General features: G+C 49.2%; 1 protein-coding gene and 1 pseudogene across 2 annotated transcripts in view; one reads left to right on the top strand and one right to left on the bottom strand.

Annotated features, from left to right (window-relative positions):
- LOC111146849 (ArfGAP with SH3 domain, ankyrin repeat and PH domain 1) overlaps positions 1-10,339 on the bottom strand; it is a 353,910-nt gene extending 343,571 nt beyond the window's left edge. Inside the window, exon 1 of one of the 2 annotated variants that reach the window (XM_022502557.1) lies at positions 10,322-10,339. The gene's annotated coding sequence lies outside the window, so the exon portion shown is untranslated. The remainder of the gene's footprint in view (positions 1-10,321) is intronic. The other variant, XM_022502555.1, reaches the window with a different exon arrangement.
- Positions 10,340-20,105: 9,766 nt separating this feature from the next.
- LOC111146826 lies at positions 20,106-20,554 on the top strand (annotated as a pseudogene).
- The last annotated feature ends 213 nt before the right edge of the window (positions 20,555-20,767 follow it).

The raw sequence follows: 20,767 nt of genomic DNA, 5'->3' as shown, positions 1-20,767 counted from the left end.
AGAATAAGATAAGTACTTACAACAGGAAGGACTGGGAAAGACTTCTCAGAGAAGGTGCATTTGAACCATACTTTTTTTAAAAGTTGGATTTTGAGTAGGTGGAGAAGCTAGGGAAAGGGCAGTTTAGGTGGACAAACACACCAAGACGGTGAAGGTATGAAACTAAATGATTTGGTGGTATATTTCAAACAAGGTGGTGAGCTAACACATAGGGTGAGTGTGTGTTGGGGGAGTGGTATAATGGACCAAAAATCATCTATATTTCACATAAGGTGGTCATCCCTTTGTGTATTGATACAAATCATTTTGGGGCTAAAGTAACAGAAAACTTAAAACTTAACTCAAAAATAGTCTAAAATTAGGGTTTTCAGTGTCTTGTTCCTTCCATCCTTCTGTACTGAACATGCTCAACATGGTCTTCCTAAGCAAGTTCCCTCATAGTCCTAAAACGGCTGCCACCATTCCAGGTATCACATGCCAATCCCACTATGTCCCATAGCAGAAAAGGCTGTCTTCCTAAATGTCTCCTTTTAATATGGAGAAAAATCTTTCTCTATTCCCCCAACCCCAGAAATTTCTCTTATTTCATAGCCACACCTCTGTCACATGTCCATGCATAAGCAAATCACTGTCAAGGGGGGGCAGGACCATAGTGATTCCCCCCCCCCCCGGGGGGGCTGGGACTGACCTCCTTAAAGCCCCTAGAAGGCAAACTTCTGAAGATTAATGTTCCGGGAGCAAGGAAGGGAAAAGGATGTTAGATAAGCAACCAAGTGTCTGCTACACCTTCTCACTCACTCACCTCCAAGTGTACCATTAAAACAGTGTAATCTACGAATACTCCACATCTCCACCCTTCTATGATTCTATTTTTAAGTCCAAGGAAGTAACTGTCCTAGGGAGAGGAAACTTGCAAAATGCTATTAAGGGAAGGTCTATAAACAACACTGCAGTTGGCTTTTCTAGATCAGGACTTCTGTGATGGTGGGGGGATAGAGAATATCAGGGATGATTGCATTCCAGAGAGAAACCCCAAAGGCTGCTTTACTCTAACTTAGTTTTACCTCTCTCCTTGAATAAATGTTTTCCTTAGACCTCCAAAAAAATAACCAGCACATTCCCACCATAAAGACTTCGGTCCAGCTAGTCTCAGGCTTGAATACCCTTCCCGACTCTCTCCATTAACTGAAATCCTGCCCATCCTGGAACAGTGAGGTCAGATGGCACCTCTTGACCCAGAGCTTTACCGACTCTGCGCCCTCCCATCCCCACCCCGGGGTGACTGTCTTCTCTCTCTGCACACTCGGGGCTATTCCTTTGTAACTCTCCTATGGTATGGGCAAGATATGGTCCAAAATGATAAACACCTCTCTTTCTCTCCCAATCAACTAGGAGAAATTCCAGCACGTGAACTTTGATTTTTCATCTTTGTGTCCCAGGTGCTCCAGCAAAGGGCAGGGTATGCAGGGAAAGTTGTGCACCAAGGACAAGACTCTTTCAATGGAATCAGTTCATTCATGTGTCTTCCCTACTGATCATGTAAACAGGAATTCTTATCCCATTTAGAACTCACTTCTGTTCAGTATCCATGATATGCCAAGAATAAAGCCACTTTCTATACATATTATTTCATTTAACACCATTTTTTAAAACCTGCAAACCTTTACAAATGTACAGAAGAGGAACCTAAAAGCTCTGAAAGGCTAAGGGCAGAGTCTGCTAAGGCCACATGAGGAACTGGGGCATAAAATTCAAATTCAAGTCTTCAGAGGCAATACTGCATCATGGTCAAGAGTGTGGGCAATGAACACAGATCCCTTTGCTTAAAATTCTGTCCACCATGAGCTATACGACCTTGGAGAAGTTAGTGTCTGTGTATCTGTCTCCTCATGTATAAAATGGAGATTAAAAACAGTGCCCCCCACCAACAAAAAACAGTACCTATTTTATTGGGTTATTATGAGGATTAAATGAGCTTATATTGTGAAACAGCTTAGAATAGCACTTGACGTGTTAATGCACAAGAAATATTAGCTATCCTTGATTCTAAGCCCAGTGGTTTTCACATTGCATCAAGACAAATGCCCCATCCCCTACCCAGCAAATCACTTCCTGCATGAAAGAGGGACATGGACAAAAGATAGACCCAGGAGAGATCATGAGTTCCACCACCGGGAGGAGTCGCCTCACAGAACAGGGGGTCAAAGGTTATGAAGGCAACTCAACGCAGAAATTCATCTTGCATCTCCCGGGGCACCTCAGCCCTCATTTGCTGGGTCCCAGGGGAAGTTTCTAGAATATCACATGAGACACAGGCCCACTCAGCACCCAAATGCCTAACTTCCGACCATACATACACCAAAGACCCCTTAATCTGAACAAGCTTTGAGGACTTGAAATGCTTGCTGCCCTTCCCCGGAAAACCCAGTGCCCCTAGTGGTTGTGAGGCAAGACAGAAAGAGCCGCCAAAGCAACATGCCCTTGGAGGACACACTGCCCCATGGGCCTGGAAGATAAGAAAAATACTTGGCCCTCTGAAGCTCCCACTTCCCCGCTCTTGCTCTCACTGTAACTGGGTCAGGAGTTATCACCTTTACTGCAGATGAGAAAGTGTGATTCCGTGACGGGAGTGACTATTCATCAAAGAACCGTAACTAGTCAGTATCAGTTGCTGGACTAGAACTCGGGACTCTGAGTCATCATTCAGTGCTACTTTTCATGATCTTATTCTGTCCTCTGCATTACCATCTGTCTTCTTCAACCACATTAATTTCTTTTCTTGTTTGCTTCCATTTTTCCCAAACATTTGCGGTCTGCTCTGCACTGGGGGTTACGAAGACAAACAGGCATTTTAAGACCCAGCCCCAACTTGCCCCCACCCCATTCTGCAGGGCAAACAGAGGTGCTCAGTACGTGATTGCTGATCAGAATTAAATCTTTTTGTTGCTGCTGTTTTGATATGGGGGGTTCTGGTTTTCTTTTCTCAAAATGGCAATTTTTACCTTCCTGTAAATGTCCTTCCTCTTCCTAGTCTGAAAAAGAAGACTGAATATGTGAAGCTGGCTGGTCTCCGCTTGGCGTCTACAGAAGGTCAGGAGAGCTGAGACCCCTCTACAAAGCTAGGACCCCATAGGGACCCTAACCTCCTATGAAAGAGGCCCTAAACTCCTCCTCCTTTCAGTGCAGAGAAATGGTGGCAAGTAATCTTACCTGCCTCAGGATCTGGGTGGGAGAGAAAGCTCCTGTGCAAACGTCAAAGCCCTAGTTATAGGTGGAAAGCCCAAACCTGCACATTAAACATCTCAGGTCCTAGAGCTACCACTAGTCCTGGATCCAGGAAACCTTTGGAGCCCCTACTGAAGCATAAAACCACTCTGCAGAGACACTTCGGCCACCCAGGACAGGTGAGCATAATGGGGCAATTCCAAAGACAATGTCAGTACATTTAGAACAAAGGTATGAAGTAAGGAAGAGAAGTCCTAAAGAAAGAACACGACAAAAAGACTAAAGGCTGGGGTGATCTGAAAGAGAACCGACCAAAGACATTTTCTAGAAGGAAAATGTAGAGTCACTGAAAATAAAAGCTCAATGATGAGAAAATTCAATGAGCACAGCAACACGGCTGAGCAACTGAAGCCAAGGCACGTGACTCGGCATCCTGGTCAGTGCCTGCCATGTGCTCGGGCTGGCACGACAGCTGGAGGCGCTCCGTCTCAGGGAGAGGCCACCACGTGAACAGACACGCGTCCACACAAGATGGCTGTCATAACGCCATTCACAGAATCCTCACGAGGGAAGCTTTTCTGACATTCTCCCAGATGGGAACACAAAGTGCGAGAGCAGAAGGAAAGGTGGGGTCAGTAGCAGGCCTCAGAATCGTCTGGTTTCCTGTCCACTGACCCTGCTGTGGAACTGGCCTGTATCTGTCAAGGTCCAATTACAAAGGCATAGTTGAGCACTCTTTCCCCCCCCTCCCATCTGCAAAACGCTTTTGGCTTGGAAATAGTTTCAAGAATGAGAAACAGTGCCAAGAGCCCCCTTAAGCCCTCTGCCTGAGCTTACCCAGAGTTAACATTTCATTCCACGGGCTTTTTCCTTCTCTTCCCCCTCACTCGTACTAGTTTTTACAACATCTGTCATTTTTTTCTCTGAACCTTCTAAGGGCAAGTTGCACATATCATGGATTTTTACTTGAGCCCTCTTTCTGCGTTTCTACTTGCAAAGATAATTATTTCGGTACAAAACTAGAACCAAACGCACACACAGTAGTGTGCACCCAGGAGGAGTCTCACGAAGGCAGAAGGTGCATGGGGAAACTCACAATTAGCCTTGATGAGGGAAATGCGAGCCATTCCCCAGAAGCCACAGCAGGCGTTGTCTTAACTCCCTCCTTCCTGCTCTGCCCACGGAGGAGGATCTGCACCCGCATGGTCCGCCCGAGCCCCCACCACATCGGGGTGGAAGCGCAGATGGCACGCACTCTTCTTTGTCCCAAGTGTAACCAGACTCCAGAGGAGGGATCCCAAGCTCCACTCTCCCTTCTGTTTTTCTAACTTGGTGCCTTTCGTATTTCCTGACTTAAAGCCGTAAAGGAAGAGGAAATGCCAAAAATATTACAAGATGAGTTAGTTTGTGGCATTTCCAAGGATGGGGACGGACAGAGCTGGCAGGGGAAGCTCAGGCAGGAGGAGACCTCTGCCTCCATGCAACCCAGCATGCCCGTGGCCAGCAGAGTTCATGCGGCTCTCCGAAACGCTGACGGTGTCCGGGAAGCCGGCTGTTTCTGGAGAGCATCCGGCGCAGGCGCCCATTTTCTCCAAATAACCCAGAGGATGTTAGAAATCTGGTCTTAATTACCTCCTCACAATGTGCAATGTGGCTTCACAACACATCGTGGTGTGTTTCCCTGACTTTGAGAAGATGGGGCCACCTGCCGCGCTCTGCCAAGCCAGGCCCTCCAGTTACTTCTCCCACTAGAGGTTCAATGGATCTGTCCTAATGGAACCGCACGCTCTCTCCTGAGTACGCTGGTGGCCTGCTTTGGGAACAGGGCCGGCTGAAGCTGGGTACACTAGCTGAGGCTCTGAAACCAAGGTTCCAGCTGCATTAAAGGAACACACGGTACTGGGATTCACACTGTGACAGGAAATCAGCCACAGCAGACTCAAAGAGAGTACCAACACGTCACACTCCTCATTCCTTTCTTTCTCATTTCTTTTTTAAAGAGATTTTATTTATTTATTTGAGACAGACAGATAGTGACAGAGAGCATGAGCAGGGAGAGAGTGAGAGGGAGAAGCTGAGCAGAGAGCCTGATGTAGGGCTGGATCCCAGGACCCTGGGATCATGACCTGAGCCAAAGGCAGACGCTTCACTGACTGGGCAACCCAGGCGCCTCTCCCAGCCCTTCCTGGGAGTGGATACAGGGTAGGTGGGTGAGGAGAGGGCTTTCAGGGGTTGGATTTTTTAAAAAAAATTCTAAATTTTTTTTAGAGACAGAGATTGAGAGCACGAATGGGGTGCGGGCAGAGGGAGAGAGAGACTCTTTTTTTTTTTTTTTTAAAGATTTTATTTATTTATTTATTTGTCAGAGAGAGAGAGAGAGAGAGAGAGAGAGAGAGATCGCCAGCAGGAGAACACAAGCAGGCAGAGCCGCAGGCAGAGGCAGAGGCAGAGAGAGAAGCAGGCTCCCCACTGAGCAAGGAGCCCGATGCGGGACTCGATCCCAGGACCCTGGGATCATGACCTGAGCTGAAGGCAGCGGCTTAACCAACTGGGCCACCCAGGGTCCCGAGAGAGAGACTCTTAAGCAGGCTCCACACGCAGTACGGAGCCCAACATGGGGCTCAATCTCACAACCCAAGAAGAGATCATGACCTGAGCCGAAATCGAGAGTCAGACACTTGACCAAATGAGCCACCCAGGCACCCCCAGGGGTTGAACTTAAATTATCCCTGAGGCAGGGAGAGAAAAGTTAGTATCCCTGTGTTGGCAGTGCACAGTTTGGCCTGCAGCGCAAAGAAAGCACAGTGACATGAATCCTCACGCCATTCTCATGTAAAGCTGGGCACGGAGGAACAGGAAGGAATGAATATCCCAGAGGAGGTGAAGATACAAGTAAAGCCTGACCCCGGGACTCCTCCCGTAATACCTTCCCTTACCAGCCCCCAAAGATGTCCACATCCTAATCCCCAGGACACGCGAAAATGCTAGTTTACCTGGGGTATGTGGCAATAGGGAATTAGGGGTGGGGGTGGGGATGGGATTAAAATTGCTAATCTCTGGACCTTAAAATAGGGAGAGCATTCTAGATTATACAGGTGGCCTGATATACTCAAAAGCACCCTTAGAAATGGAAAAGGGAGCCAGAAGGGGAGCCAGAGAGATGGTAGTGTGAGAAGGACCAACACTGCTGGCTTGGAAGCTGGAAGGAGACCATAGGCCAAGGTATGAAGTCTCCAGAAGCTGGAAAAGGCAAGGAAACAGATTCTTCCCTAGGGTATTCTCTTCTGAGTCTTCCCTGTTCCTTTTGGAGGGAAGCTTCCCTAGAGGTTCCAGAAAGAACAAAGCCCTGCCAACACCATGATTTTGGCCCAGTGAGACTCATTTCAGACTTCTGACCTCCAGCACGGTAAGAGAATAAATTTGTGTTGTTTAATCCACTAAGTTTGTGGTCATTAGAGCAGGAAGAGGAGACTAATACATAATTTATCATTACACTTATCCAATATAATTCTTATTTATATGCCTCTCCATCACTCCCATCAACAACAACAACAATAATAATAGCAGCTATCATTGGTTGAGCACTTACTATGTGACAGAGCCTGCTTCAAGTTTTTCATAAACATTAAGACACTATAAAAAGGTAACTTAGGTTGAATCCTATCATGGAAGTAGACACAGGGATCTGGGGGCCGGGGGGAGCTGGAGGCGTCTTCAACGAGGTAAAGACATGGGTATGTTTTCAAAGATGAGTAGGTGTTAGCCTGAGAGAGACAAAGAGCGTCTCAGGCAGGAGGCCCCTAGGAGGAATAAAACAGCAGGGTGCGTGCTGGCCAGCACTTTGGTGGCTCTTCTGCAGCCTGGTCATTTCCACATCAGTGTCTCTAGTCCAGAGGTACCCTCTGAGGTCTGAAGTCACATGCCGTCATGTCTGTCCCAGGTGTCCACCCGGATGTCTCCTAGACATCTCCATATTAGCATGGCCAGTATGGACCCTGATTCTCTCCAGAATGTGTCCTGCCTTTATTCTCCCCCATCTTCCCAAATGACAGCCAGCGGTTCACGCCAGAACCCAGGGGTCATCCTTCAGTCTCTCCCTGCCCTCACCCCCATTTCATCCATCACCAAGTCTCATCAGGTCTATCTTCAGGTTCTAACCAGGTCACACCCACTTCCCTCCACCTCCACCGGTCAAAGCTGCCACCAACATTTCTGGATTCATGCAGGGGCCCCCCAACTGGTCTCCCTGCTTCCACTCTGCTGTCTGTGATCAACTCTTCATAAAGCAGTAAACGTAACCTCTCAAAAATGTCAATCAGATCCCACTCCAGAGCCTAAACTCAGCCCCACTTCCCTCTGTACTTGGCGGAGGGGGCGGGGTACCTCCCCAGCATGGCTTAGAACCTGCCTCCCTCTGAAACCTCACCTTCGGTCGTTCTCCCCATCTCTCCCTTACACTCCGCCCACTCCGACCTCCTTACTCACCCCTCCGCCCCGACTTCCCTCACTCCCTGGAACATACCCAGCCCTTTCACACAAAGGAGGGTGCACATTTTGATCCCTCTGCCCGGAATGCCCTCCCCGGCAACCTCTCGGCGCAGCCAGTTTCTTCTCAAGTTTTCAATCTCAGAGAGGCCTTTTCCTAGCAAAACTAGGACCACCCCCATTTCCACCCCCACCCCACTTTGCTTTGGTCAGGATTTCAGGAACAAGAATCACAATCTTTCTCTCGGTGCTTCTGGGCTTGGCCTAATCCCTCCACTGGAATGCAAGCTCCCTGAGGGCAGGCCTGGCCTATCTTGCTTTCTCCTCAGGACTTGACCCAGTGCTAGGTCAGAGCAGGTGCTCACTACGGGCTCCTTGCACCGATTAACCAAAAGAGCAAGTGTGAAGCTGACACCGAAGGAGGAGGCTGGAAACAGAAGGCCTTGAATACAGGGTCCTGTTCATCTTTGCAGGACTGGTACCTCCCACGGGGGTGCCACTTAGCAAACATGTACTGGATGAATGAAAGAATGAGTCAATTCCAGATGAATCTGAAAAGTGGCATCCTTTCTGGGCAAGGCTCCCAAAGGAGTTCCCTCTCCTCCTTAGGACTTCTTAGCAGGTGACATGCCTAGGGCACAGAGCAAGTGCTCAGTAAGTGTGAGCTGTCCTTGTCACTACTGCTTATGTGGGGATCGTCTGTGCATCCTACAGGAAAGACTTCTTTGCGAGCCCAGGCCAGATATAGTGACTGGGAGAGAAGTGTGAGGAAATGAGAGAGGGGAAAATGAGGATGGGGTGGCAGGACCCAGTCCAAACACAGCTGAGAACCCACAGGGAAAATGCAGGAACCACACCGTCCCAGGTAACACAGGTTCCCTTTCTCCTTCAGACATCAGTCCCGTGGGTGCTGCGTGGAGATGCCAGCTGGGAGGTGGATCCTCGTGAGGGGCGAGGGAGGGCCCCATTTGGATGCACACATTCATTTTTGGGCCTGCAAGGCTCTGACTGATTTCAAAAATCTGGCTCACTGTGGCTGGTGAGAGGTGGAGAGAATTTCAATTTCCTTCACCAAATGGCAAGCCTGCGAACAAGTCCTTTCTCTCCGACATTATCACATACTAAAAATGAAAAACCAGCCATTCAGAGCTCTCATCAGGAGAAAAATAGATGGGCTGCTTTGCTCACAAGATACAGGAGGGCTGAAAATCAAGTCCAGAGAACATCGCAGGGTACATTTTGTGCTAAGATACCACCCTTTTTTTGGACTTAGGAGTTTCTATTTTTCACAAAAGAATGGGATAGAGAAAAGTAATTCCCTATGTAATAAGCCACCCATTTTAGGCTTCAAATCCATTTGGTGGCTCAACAGTAAAGGTTAGGGAATTTTTTTAATCCGCTCTCTAAAAATACCGACTTTGAGATAACCACGTTTCTCAAAAACAGCAGCAGTAATAGATAAACAGAACAAGAGAAGACACGAAAACAACAAAGGTTATAACGCAAGTAAGACCTATTTCCAAAGGTCTCCTGCTACCAGACTAGAAACTGCCATAGTGAAAGGAGCACTGGGCTGGGAGTCTGAAGACTGGCCGTGCCACTTGGGTAAGCTAGCTCCCAGCCTCATACGCCTAACAACAAGGGGCTGAAACAGTTGTTATGGAAGATCCTTTTTTCTTTCTAAACTGTTGAGATTTGCTGTTTGCCAAAATATCTGCATCTTTTTGTGAAACAGGACCACCAACTGCAAAACAGGAAAGTCTTGGGGTGAAGGGTTCAACAGAGATAAAACTGGCCTCAATATTCAATGGCGTTTTACAATCCCAGAAGTACTCAGCAGCCCTGGCCCCGCTGTCACCCCAGAATCAAGTATCTTGCCAAGACAACCTGATAGAGTCTTCGGGAAAAGTGGAAGAAAGTTGTTGTTCTTTCCCATCAGTGCAGGTAAGGCTGAGCTCTCGCGTTGACGATGGGATGGTCCCCCAGCGCTAGTGGAAGGACCAGTTATTAAAAAAAACCGCTCTAGGAACGCCCGAGAACTCTCAGGGTGTACGAAAACTGCAGGATACCAAACGCCAGCGAGTTTTTTTTTTTCTTTAAAACTTCTCGTCGCTCTCAGAAAATGCAGCAGGTCCCAAAATGGTACAAGCGGGAAAAACACAAACCATTTTCCAGGCTTCCCGTGAGCAAACCCCAAGCCCCGACTGGGAATCTTGGCCCCAGCTTTCGTTTCGTCTCACTGGCTTCCAAAGCAAGTGGCCTGGGGCCTGCCTGGCAGCGCGGCGTCCGAGCCCGGGCGGGGGGCGGGCAATGCGGGGCCCCGCCGCCCTTCCAGGAACCGCGGGGAACTTTCCTCCGTCGCCCGGAGAGACAATGCCGGGAGGACGTCCCATCCGCGGGTCCCGGCGCCTCCCCGGGAGGGCGCACGGAGCCACCGGCCGACCCACCCCCCCCCACACCGTGTCGGCGCCCCCCAGAGCGGCCCCCCGGGGTCCGCGGCCGGCGCCCTCCCCATGCCCGAGGCGCCCAGCCCAGAGGCGCAGCCCGCAGGCGGCCGGCGCGGGGGGCCGGGCAGGGGGGCGCGGACGAGCCAGGGCGCCCCGCAACTCACCGGGACCGGGCGGGCCGCTGGGCATTATTCCATGGCTCCCGCGCGCCGCAGCCCTCAGCCGGGCGCCGGCGGCCCTGGGGACGGAGGGCGGGCGGCGGCCAGGAGCGACCGGGAGGGCGGGCGGCACTGGCGCGGCGGCGGCGGCGGCGGCGGCGGCGGCGGCGGCGGCGAGGCGCGGGAGCCGAGCGCGGCGCAGGAAGGGGCGGGCGACCATGTGCCGAGGGGAGGAGGCCGCGGAGGCGCGGGCGGTTCGGACGCTCCCGCTCGGCGGCGGCGGGCGCGGGCTGCAGGAAATCCCAGCAGTTCGACAGGAAATCGGAATCCTGACTAAGCATTCCCGGCCCGGCTGCCGCTCCGCGCCGGGGGCTCCCGCCTCGCTTAACCCTTGGCCCGCCGGCACCAGGCGGGGGGGAGGGGGCGGGGGGGCGGTGGGCACAGCGGACTCGGGGTCGCGGGGGCGGCGCTGCCCCAGGCCGGGCTCGGCGTCCTCCCGCTGCGCCGCACGCCTCGCGCCCCCGCCGGCCCCTGCCTCCTCGGTGCCCAGAGGTGGAAGGGCCGGGATGTGCCCAGATCAAAACCTTGCCCTTGGCAGGGGCTTTTCGGAGCCCCCCACCCCCCGCCCCAACACCAGGAGAGGGCCTTGTCCTCTCCCCGTTCAGTGGAGGATGAACTTGCCATCTCCTGGCAGGGTCCCCTGTTTTCAATAAGAGAAATGACTTTACCTGGCTGCCCCCTTTCACGGCTTCCTCTCTGCTGATTTCCTCATTTTTGTCCAGGGACTTGGGGGGGAGGGGGCAGGAATTTTCTCTGTCAGGAGAATAGGGACAGCAATAGTCTGGATTTCACACTCTTGATGCCGGCTGGAATCCGGACTTCGCCTTTTTTTCCCCTTGCTGTGTTACCTTGGGTAAGTCGCAGAACTTCTCTGAGCTTCCCCTTCCTCAAATGTGAAATGAGGTGGTAATGCTACTCTTATCCGTTTGATTGGGAAACCAAATGTTTAGACAGGGACTGACACATTGTAAGTGCTCAAATAAATGATAGCGGTGATTGTTCTTATTGCCATGAGAGGCATCTGAGAAAGGAAGGTTTTAACTCATGGGGTGTGTGCTGTGCATATCTGTGCCTGCTTACAAAGCCTTCGAATTTCATTTTCTTCCTAATCACCCAGTGATTATTTTTCTTTGCAGGATATCAGAAACTGCTCTCTGCAGAGGAAAAGGTTGGTGGCTGTGGCGGACCCCCTTCTGATGAAATCTGAAACAAACCTCTTGGAACTTGGGATTTTGCTCTTAAGCCAGGAGTCAGGATGTTGTGGGGGTTTCTTTAAAAGTCTGGAGAGGCTTCACAAGGTTTGAGAAAAGCAAAGTAAATCTCTGTCCAGTCGGGCCAGGACTGGGCAGCCAGTGGGAATGATTCACTGTGGTTTTCCACAAGCATGCCACACTTAGGGGTTTCTACCTGGAGGAGGCAGCTTGGGAGCTTTGCTGTAAGTCTTTCAAATTCCTTTGAAACCCAGTCAGACGTTGAAGAGGGAGCAACATGCCCAGTGAGTGAAAACGGAAGCTTGAAATCAGCCTGCTAGGGATGGAAAATTGGGTATCAGCCCCTCTATTCCACGTCAGGGCCAGATATCAGTTTTAGACCCAACTTTGTCTCTTTTCTGCAACTCTTTTTTCAGTGGTCAGAAGCAGTGAGACAAACTCTGGGCTTGGCACCAGGAGTCCAGGAGCCTGCCCCAGGCCCTTTGCAGTTGCTATTCCCTCTGCCTGGAAGAATCTCCACTTGGCTGTTCTTGGGGCTCAGGTCACAGCTCAGAAGTAAGCTCCTCAAAGGGGGCTTTCTCTGGCCATTTGATCTACTTGTCTTTAGCACCTATTTCCACCCCTACCTCTCTCCCACATCACGTCGTCTCATGCCCTGTTGCACTGCTTGAGAGCCCCTGCCACTGCTTAATTTGTCCTGTTGGCTGCCTATTTATCATGTGTCTCCCCCTGCGCGGGTACGCTGCCTTAGAGCAGGCTGCTGCTTGCCTCCCTCACTCCGGTATGCCAGTGCCAAGAAGAGTGCTGGCCCAAAAGAGACCCTCAGCAGAGACATGTCAGATGAATGAAAGGGACAATCAAGATTAGAGCAACCGGTTCACTCTGTCCCTGAGCTCCTTGTATCTTCACTTTGGTGGAGAGTTGCTCAAATGAGAAAGCCCGGGGTAATGGAAGAAGCAGTAGACAGCTCTATTAATGGTGCTGGAAAGTTAAAGCTATAAGTAATTAAGACTGCAGATGACGTAACCACAGTCTCATTGGGACAGTCCCAGTTAATTGCTCCCTCCTTCGTGGTCCCCCAGCACTTCTGTTCATTTCAAGAACATATTTATCACATCATATGCTTGCTCAGGGAGTGCTCTCCTAAGTCAAATGGCGAACTCTTCGACTTGGAGGGAAAGGAAAGGAGCCTACATTTATTGACCACTTACTCTGAGTGGGGCCCTGAGCATGGTGAACTTGAATTCATTAAAAGACATTCGATAAGTGCCTGTAATGTGCTCACACGTCTTCTGGGCATTAGATTGGCAGAGATGAACTATTATTGCTCTCCAAGAAAGGCAGACCAGGAAGTTCTATTTAGAAAGCAAGGAGAGGATGACTCTCACAGAGGTATGCCCAGGGTGTCTTGGGGCTGTAGAGAGCATGGAGAAGATTCCTGAATCAGCATAGCGGGGGTGGGAGGGAGGGTTGGAGTCTTAACTCAGTTTGGACTGCTCTAACAGATTACCATATAGACAAGGTGACTTATAACAACACAGATTCATTTCTCACAGTTTGGGAGGCTGCGAAGTCTGAGATAGGTCTGAACAGATTGGGTGTCTGGTCAAAGCCCGCTTCCTAGTTCATAGACAGTGCTAATCTGTTTTCAGCACCGTTCCTCAGGGGATCCCAGGGGAATCAGGTCCACTTGCCCCCAGTAGTGACCCTCCTGTTAATTCACCGTCTGTGCCGTTTGTCTCTTTCTTCTCTCTTTCTCACTCATTCATTTTCCCTGGGATCAATCATCTCCCAAATAAACCAGCTGCACCCAATTCCTTATCTCAAGGTTTATTTCTGGAGGAATCCAATGCAGGACAGCATTCATTCATTTATTCACAGAGTTATTCACCAGGCACCCCCTATGTGCCTGAGCAAAAATGGAACAAAAGCATAGGCACATAATATAACCCTTCAGGTTTCAGCATGGTCTGAGGAGATGGTGCATGTTCAGACGCGGAAAGCAATGAGACCGAAAAGCTGTGCACCGTGTTACAGTTGAGGAAACTGAGGCCCAGGAGTGTTCCATAACTGGCCCGAGGACAAACGGTGCACAGAGGAGCTTTGGAGTTCCGACTCTTAACCACCATCCCATCCATACACGTCTCCTGGTGGCTAAAGCTGGGGGTGAATTCGTTCAAGCGGAATGTGTGGACTGAGAAGCTCCTGGGATCCGGATTGATCTCAGAGGGACACAGTAGGCAGACGACGAGGAGGTGCTCACCAAGAAGACTGAGAGGGAGGAAGCTAGAAGGGAAGTGGCTGGAAAACCAGGGGTAAGGGAAGAAATTCCTTCTAGAAGTTAGGAATGGCCAACACGCTAATGCCCCTGCAGAGTCCAGTCAGATAAGGACCAGAAAACAGGTGTGCATTTTACTTGACTATCAGAAGACTGATAACTCCTACCAGAGCTGTTCCAATGGAGTGGAGGGATTGGAAGCCAGATTGCAGTGGGTTGAGGAGTGAGTGGGAGAAAGCAAGTGTAGACGACTCTTTTCAGAAACAAGGCTGTCTAGCTAGTGGGAGGTGAGGGGAGGATTCTGTAAGGACTGGTGGGTGAGTGAGCATCTGTGGTTGATGGGAAGGTCCCAGGAGAGTAGGAGAGGGTGAAGAGGGAGGGCAGGCGCACTGGTGGAACAGGTGCCGAGGATGAGGAGGGGCGCGGGGGTGGGGGGCGGCGGGATGAGGCCTGGACCAGTGGGGAGCCACCGTGTCCACCAGAGCAGAGGGTCAGGGGACGAGGACAGACTCAAGTTCCTTGGTGAGCTGATCCCAGATTCCTTGACTAGGAGTTAGGTGGGCTCTTAAGGCCCCCTAGTTTAATCCCTCATGACATTCATGCTCTGGGTGAAAATAGTTCATTCCACTGTGGATGAATACCAAGTGACTTCAGCCTCACTGAACTGGGAAGGAAATGGCATGAGACACTATTTTGGCCCAAGGTTAGTCAAACGGCAAAGGAGAGGAGGAGCAGGATGGACTTTGGGAGCCAGAAACCATCAGCCATCAGCTTAATGACTGATGGTTGAATAGAGAGTGGGGGGTGGTGAGGAGAACATGCAGGGGGACAATGGTGCTAACCTCACGGGAAGAGGGGAAGGAGGAGGGCGGTATTTTTAACCATGACAGAGAGCATGGGCCAGGAAGGTTTGAGTTCCTGTTTGTGCCTTGTGCTGGGAAGGCAGCGTGGGCGGTAGGTAAGAGTTTGCAGCTTTGCTTGGAATTGGGGGAGGTGGTGGGCTTGAGGGTGGTGGGAGAGCAGCGGCAGAGGTTCCTGCACAGTTGGTGAGAAAGCCCCTAATCAGCTAACACCCTTTACTAGCTTCTCAGTCTTGTTTTATACCGACTTCTCAAATGCTGGGTTTCTCATCCTTGATGTTAGCACATTGGACCAGGTCATTCTTTTTTTGCGGGGCTTCTCAAGCTTTGCAGGAAGATTAGCAACATCCCTGGTCTCTCCCCACTGGATGCCAGTAGCAATACCCCAGTTATGACAACAGAAATGACAGCAGACATTGCAGAATGTTCTCTAGTTGAGATCAACTGCTCTATCATCTTTCCCTCATGTCAGGATGTCACTTAAAAGGTGCTACTTTGGACAGTCTTCTTCAGCAGAAGCTCCTGCTCCCAACGGTGGAGTCAGGTTGATAGTGTCCAGATCCAGGTTCTGCCACTCCCCTGGTTTGTGGCCTTGGGCAACTTTCTTCCCTTCCCTCAGCTTCTATTTTGTTGTGATGTTTGGGTTTTTTTTTTTTTTCTCTTGTTTTGCCTTTTCTCTGTAAAATGGAGGTTTTGAGAGGATGACATCAAATGTTCCATATAAAGTGCTTGGCTCTGTGTGGAGTAACTAGTTAGCCTTCATTCTGCTGTTGTTTGTACTGGTAATATTCATAAAGGTATGTAGATACAGGTAAGACATCCAGTGAACACCTAGAAATTTGGGCCTCAAGATCTGGATGTCACAGATGTATCACAGACAAGAGGAAACACTTGAAACTGTGAGCATCTATGACATGGCCTGGGGCGGGGTGTAGATAGAAAGAAGAGATGTTTGAGCAAGAACCTCATAAAACACCAAAATTTACTGAACAGTGGAGGAGGAGGGGTCAATAAGTGAGATTTGGATGGTCAGAAACCCAGATGGGGATCTAGGTGTGAATTTTTCATCTATTAGCAACCTTGACCTTCAGGTGGTGAGAGGGATGTCTGCAGAATACCATCTCACGGAATGATCCTGATGTTGGTGTGGACTTTGAGTCCTGAGTGCTCACCTGGAGTCAGGTGCCATGTGGATATTAATGCTCATTTAATGCCCACAACAAGGTTATGGCTTAAGAACTATTTATCATCCCTGTTTTATGGATGAAAAAACTGATATTCTGCAGAGGAGGTAAAGGAGGAGAGTTCATTAGCAAAGAAGGTGGAAGGAGAAAGGGCTTTCATGCAGAGAACCAAGGAGCAGACATAGCACCCCAACACGCATGGGTATTCATTGGTGTTAGTGGAACAGAGAGTGGGAGGCGGGTGTGAAGGGCTTGGGAGAGGCTGGGAGGGCCCCCGCAAAGGGGTGATGTCCCGCCACGCTGTGTCAGGCCATCCTGAATCCAAAGGCGAAAGGAAAATTCAGTCATAGTGACCCTCTCTTTAAAAGTGTGATATTTTATTCATCCTGGAATGTTTGCATTAATTTTCCTTTTATAAAATATTGCATTAAAATTTTTTTATCTCAATTACTGAACTTGTTGGCAAGCGCTCAGCTGGACCAAATGGAAGTCCAAACTCTCCCAGCCTCCTTGACCTTGCTGCTTATTTTTCAGATCCCAGCCTGCCTCACTCTGCTGTCCCTTAGGCAGGAGAAGGCAAGGCTCCTGATTCCAGCCCCACATGACAAGAGCCAGTGGGGAAGAGGTAACTCTAAAGGAAACCACCTGCTTTTAGGAAAAGGAAATGGATAGTGGGCACCAAAATAGTGGGCGCCAAAACCTAACAACTGTCCACTACAGTCAGACCGCCTAGAGATCCTTGGTGCAAAGAAGAAAACATTCTGGGGAGTGGGGAGAGCAGGAAAGCAAAGAATGGAAGGTGGGTTCAGCACACATGAACACTCAAAGCCAGGTGCTTAAGAACCTGCACTGTAGTCTGTAGCCTGGGTTTCTTTCTTTCTCTTTTCTATTTTTTTTTAAGATTTACTTATTTATAGGAGAGAGAGTACACGTGGGAGGAGCAGAGGGAGAGGGAGAGAGAATACCAAGCAGACTCCACACTCCACACTGAGCATGGAGCTGGACGCAGGGGCTCCATCCCAGGAACCTGAGATCATGACCTGAGATGAATGCAAGAGTCGGATGCTTACCTGACTGAACCACCCAGGAACCCTTGTAGCCTGGGTTTCAGTTCTCATTCACCTACCAGCCCTGTGATTCTGCCTAGCAAATTAAATTGTCCAGCCTCAGTGTCCTACAAAATGGGGATAATGAAAGTATACACATCATAAAGTATTAGGATGAAATGAATTAAGCCTCATAAAAGTGCTTGACCATAATAAATATTCAGGTTTTTATTTCTAAAGGGTGGCATTGACATTTTAAAATTTATTTTTCAAGCTATTGAGTCATGAAGGAAAGAGAGATGGAATACTAACGTGAAGCTTAGGGGGAGCCCAGGGGGGATTTTTGTTTGTTTTTCCGGTTGGAGGGACAAGAGAAGGAGCCAGGGAAGAAGGGCAGATGGAAGGCTTGCCTCCCAGAGTCGGGAGCACCCGTCATACCTTCCCAGTTTATACTCACCAATTCACCGAGACGCTGTAATGGAGCAGGGCCACACACACCCAGTCAGCATGGTCAGGGACAGAATCTGAATTTCCTAATGCCCATGGCGGTGTTTCTCCCTGAAAACCTGGTCACTCTACTCTACCTAGTCATTGTCAATCCTAGAGCTGCTGCTTGAGCCCAGGTCCCGCGAATGTGAGAGGCAATGAGGTCTTTGTTATCATACTATTAACAAACCAACCAACCAACAGAAAACAAAACAAAAAAACCCACCCTTTTGGTAATAGCTAAACTTGAAAGGGTCTTCCTATAAGATAAGCATCCAATGGCATTTCCTCCAGAGATGATAAGCATCCTGGAAAATGCTTTCCATCATTAGGTTATTAATTTTAAAAGCTCTGTTTCCAGCTATAATGGAGATTTACGATAAAAGGGTCAGAAAAATGGGTCATTGCGACAATCTCTTAAGGAAGTAAGGTTCTCTTCCGATTTGTGGGACATTAATAAGGACTTCACCCGCTACTCCTCTTGAGAACCCCACGTGGCCCAGAGGAAGCCTTCCCTGACCTTTTGGGGTGGCTTCTCATCTGCGTTCCCATAACGTCCAGGGATCAGTCCTGGTGGAGCCTTTACTGCCGTACGCCTCATCTCTCTCCTGCAAACCGAGGACAGGGACTCTCTTTTTTGCCTCTGTACCGCTCGCACCTATCAGAGCGCGAGCATACAGTGTGCACTTAACCCACATCTCATGAATAAATGTCTGTATGCTTAGGAAACAGCACCCCTCTTTCGCTGTGTGAGAAAACCTGCTCAGTTCCTGAGTAGGCCAAGTTGGGCAAGGAGGATTTCAGGGCAGGTTTCTGAAGCTGGTACACTGTGCAGAGTGGAAGCAACTATGTGTATTAGGAAGAGTATTAAATGATAATAGCCAGTAGCTAAAATGTGTTGAGTGCTTTCTCTAGGCCTGGGACTGGCATAGAGTTCTGTTGATTCTAATGGCACTTTCCAATGATCATCTCATGTAATCTCCAAGCAAACTTATGAGGGCAGACTGTTCATACTGTACATTTTACAGATGAAGAAACTGAGGCTCAGAAAAGTTGCACACAGAGGATCTGTCTTTGAGTGATTCAGCTGTTAATTTCATGCTCTCCTCTTGCAAACTGAGCTCTGGGGATCCAAGTATGTCATGGAGTTTGCAGATACAGATCTAAGGAGTTTATGGTGTATCCAAGCCGTTGGTTTATACTGTAAGATAGCAGGTCCCTTTAGTCCCTGCCTACTGTTTCAGAAAAAGTGGAAAATCCTCCCGCAGTGGTTTTGTAAATAGTCCTTAATTGAACTCAGCATCGGTATCATTACCACCAAGTTCTGCAATTAACCAGCCTGGAGCTTTATTTGCTAGGTCACAGCAACAGAGATATTTACACATCCAACTTTTAACTCTAGGCAAGATTCTCAGCCTGTAAGTTGCTTATCCAGCCACAATCATAGCTGCTAGGAAACTGCCTGGGGCCATTTGAGGGGAACGAGAAAGAAAGGATTCCCCCAAAGCCAGCTGTTGCAATCCCAGAATAATAACACTAACAATTAAGAACTAACAATTGTACAGTCCTTTAAAAATTGCAAAGCACATTCTCATGCAGTTAATTCCCCTGAGAGTGGGAGGAGAGGACTGGTGGGAGGGTTATTTTAAAGAAGAACCCCCAAAGGCTTGTTTCCTCCAGAGCTATAACATAATCTTTCATTCAACCAATGTTTGGTAAGCACCTACTTTATGCTTGGAACTGCACTAGGTGCTAGAACGTTCTGGTGAGCAATACAGATGCTGTTCCTGGACTCATGGAGCTTATGGTCTAGCCTTGGAGAAGGAAAGACGATAATTCAATGCTACACACAGATAAATATAAGACAGCAACTACTGCAGTGCTATCAAAGGGGTATAAAATGCAATGCAAACCTAAAATGGAGGGATTCAAACTAATCCAGATCAGGGAAAACTCTTCTGAGCAGTAATGAATAAGCGTTAACTAGGCAAAGAAAGAGGGAAGTGTTTTAAGCAAAGAGAACAGCATAGGTAAAGATCCCAGGATCAGAGGGAATATATTAGCTAGGCTTTGCTGTATAACGGAGCACCCCAAAACTTAGTGGCTTAAACATTAACCAAAACCATTTGGCCCTTAACTCTGTAGATTGGCAATTTGGCTAAAATCGGCCAGGCTCTTTCCCTCTGATCTTAGCTGGGTTCCCTCATGTACTTGTGGTCATCTCCCAGGTCAGCCAGAATCACTGATCTCTGTTTTGTGTAGTTGTCCCTTGTCTGGCCAGTTAGTCTAGGTTTGTTGACTTAGCATCGAGGTTCTGGGGTGAGCAAGAGAGGAAGCTTGCAAGACCTTTTCCAACCAAGGCTCAGAACTCACACACCCTCTTTTCTGCCACAGTCTACTAATCAAAGCATATTGAAGTATAATCAATAGGGGACGCCTGGGTGGCTCAGTTAGGGAAGCCACCGGAAGCCTTCGGCTCCGGTTATGATCTTGGGGTCCTGGGATTGAGCCCCACAGCAGGCTCCCTGCTTAGCGGGTAGTCCGCTTCTCCCTCTCCCTCTGCCCCTCCCCACCATTTGTGCTCTTTCTCTCTCTCTCAAATAATTAAATAACATATAAAATACATCTATGTAATCAATGGGAAAACAGCAGCACCAGATCCAAGATGGTGGCCGGCAGGAGGCTGATGAAGGAGCTTGAAGAAATCTGCAAATGTGGAATGAAAAACTTCCAGGTTGATGAGGGTAATTTAGTGACTTGGCAAGGGCTTGTTCCTGACAACCCTCCACATGAGGTTGGAATGAAAATCCACTTTCCAGTAGAGTACCCATTTAAACCACGGAAGATCTCATTGAAAACGAAGATCTATCACCAGAACATGGATAAAAAGGGGCAGGTCTGTCCGGCGGTAGTGCTGAGAATTGGAACTGGAATCCAGCAACCTGAGCTGACCGAGTAATCCAGTCCCTCATAGCCCTCCAAAAAAGCGACCCCCAGCCCAAGCACCCACTTCAAGCTGATCTAGCTGAAGAAAACTCCAAGGACCATAAAAAATTCTGTAAGAACGCTGAAGAGTTTACAAAGAAATACGGGGAGAAGCAAACTGGGGACTAAATTCTGCCACCACGGATTCCAGCGAGTGTGAGCGGGGCTGCGACTCAGACACCGTGCAGAGCAGGACTCTGGAAAACTCACATGTGCCTCGGCCTGCCTGGGGCAGTTACTAACTTTCTATAGTTTTCTTAATCAAAAGTGGTCTAGGGGGCACCTGGGTGGCTCAGTGGGTTAAGCCTCTCCCTTTGGCTCAGGTCATGATCTCAGTGTCCT

Source organism: Enhydra lutris, unplaced genomic scaffold (assembly GCF_002288905.1).
Source record: "Enhydra lutris kenyoni isolate GAN:26980312 unplaced genomic scaffold, ASM228890v2 scaffoldscaffold14, whole genome shotgun sequence".
Lineage (NCBI taxonomy): Eukaryota > Metazoa > Chordata > Mammalia > Carnivora > Mustelidae > Enhydra > Enhydra lutris.
Note: the sequence above shows the minus strand (reverse complement) of the source record. Positions and strands in the feature narration are given on the sequence as shown.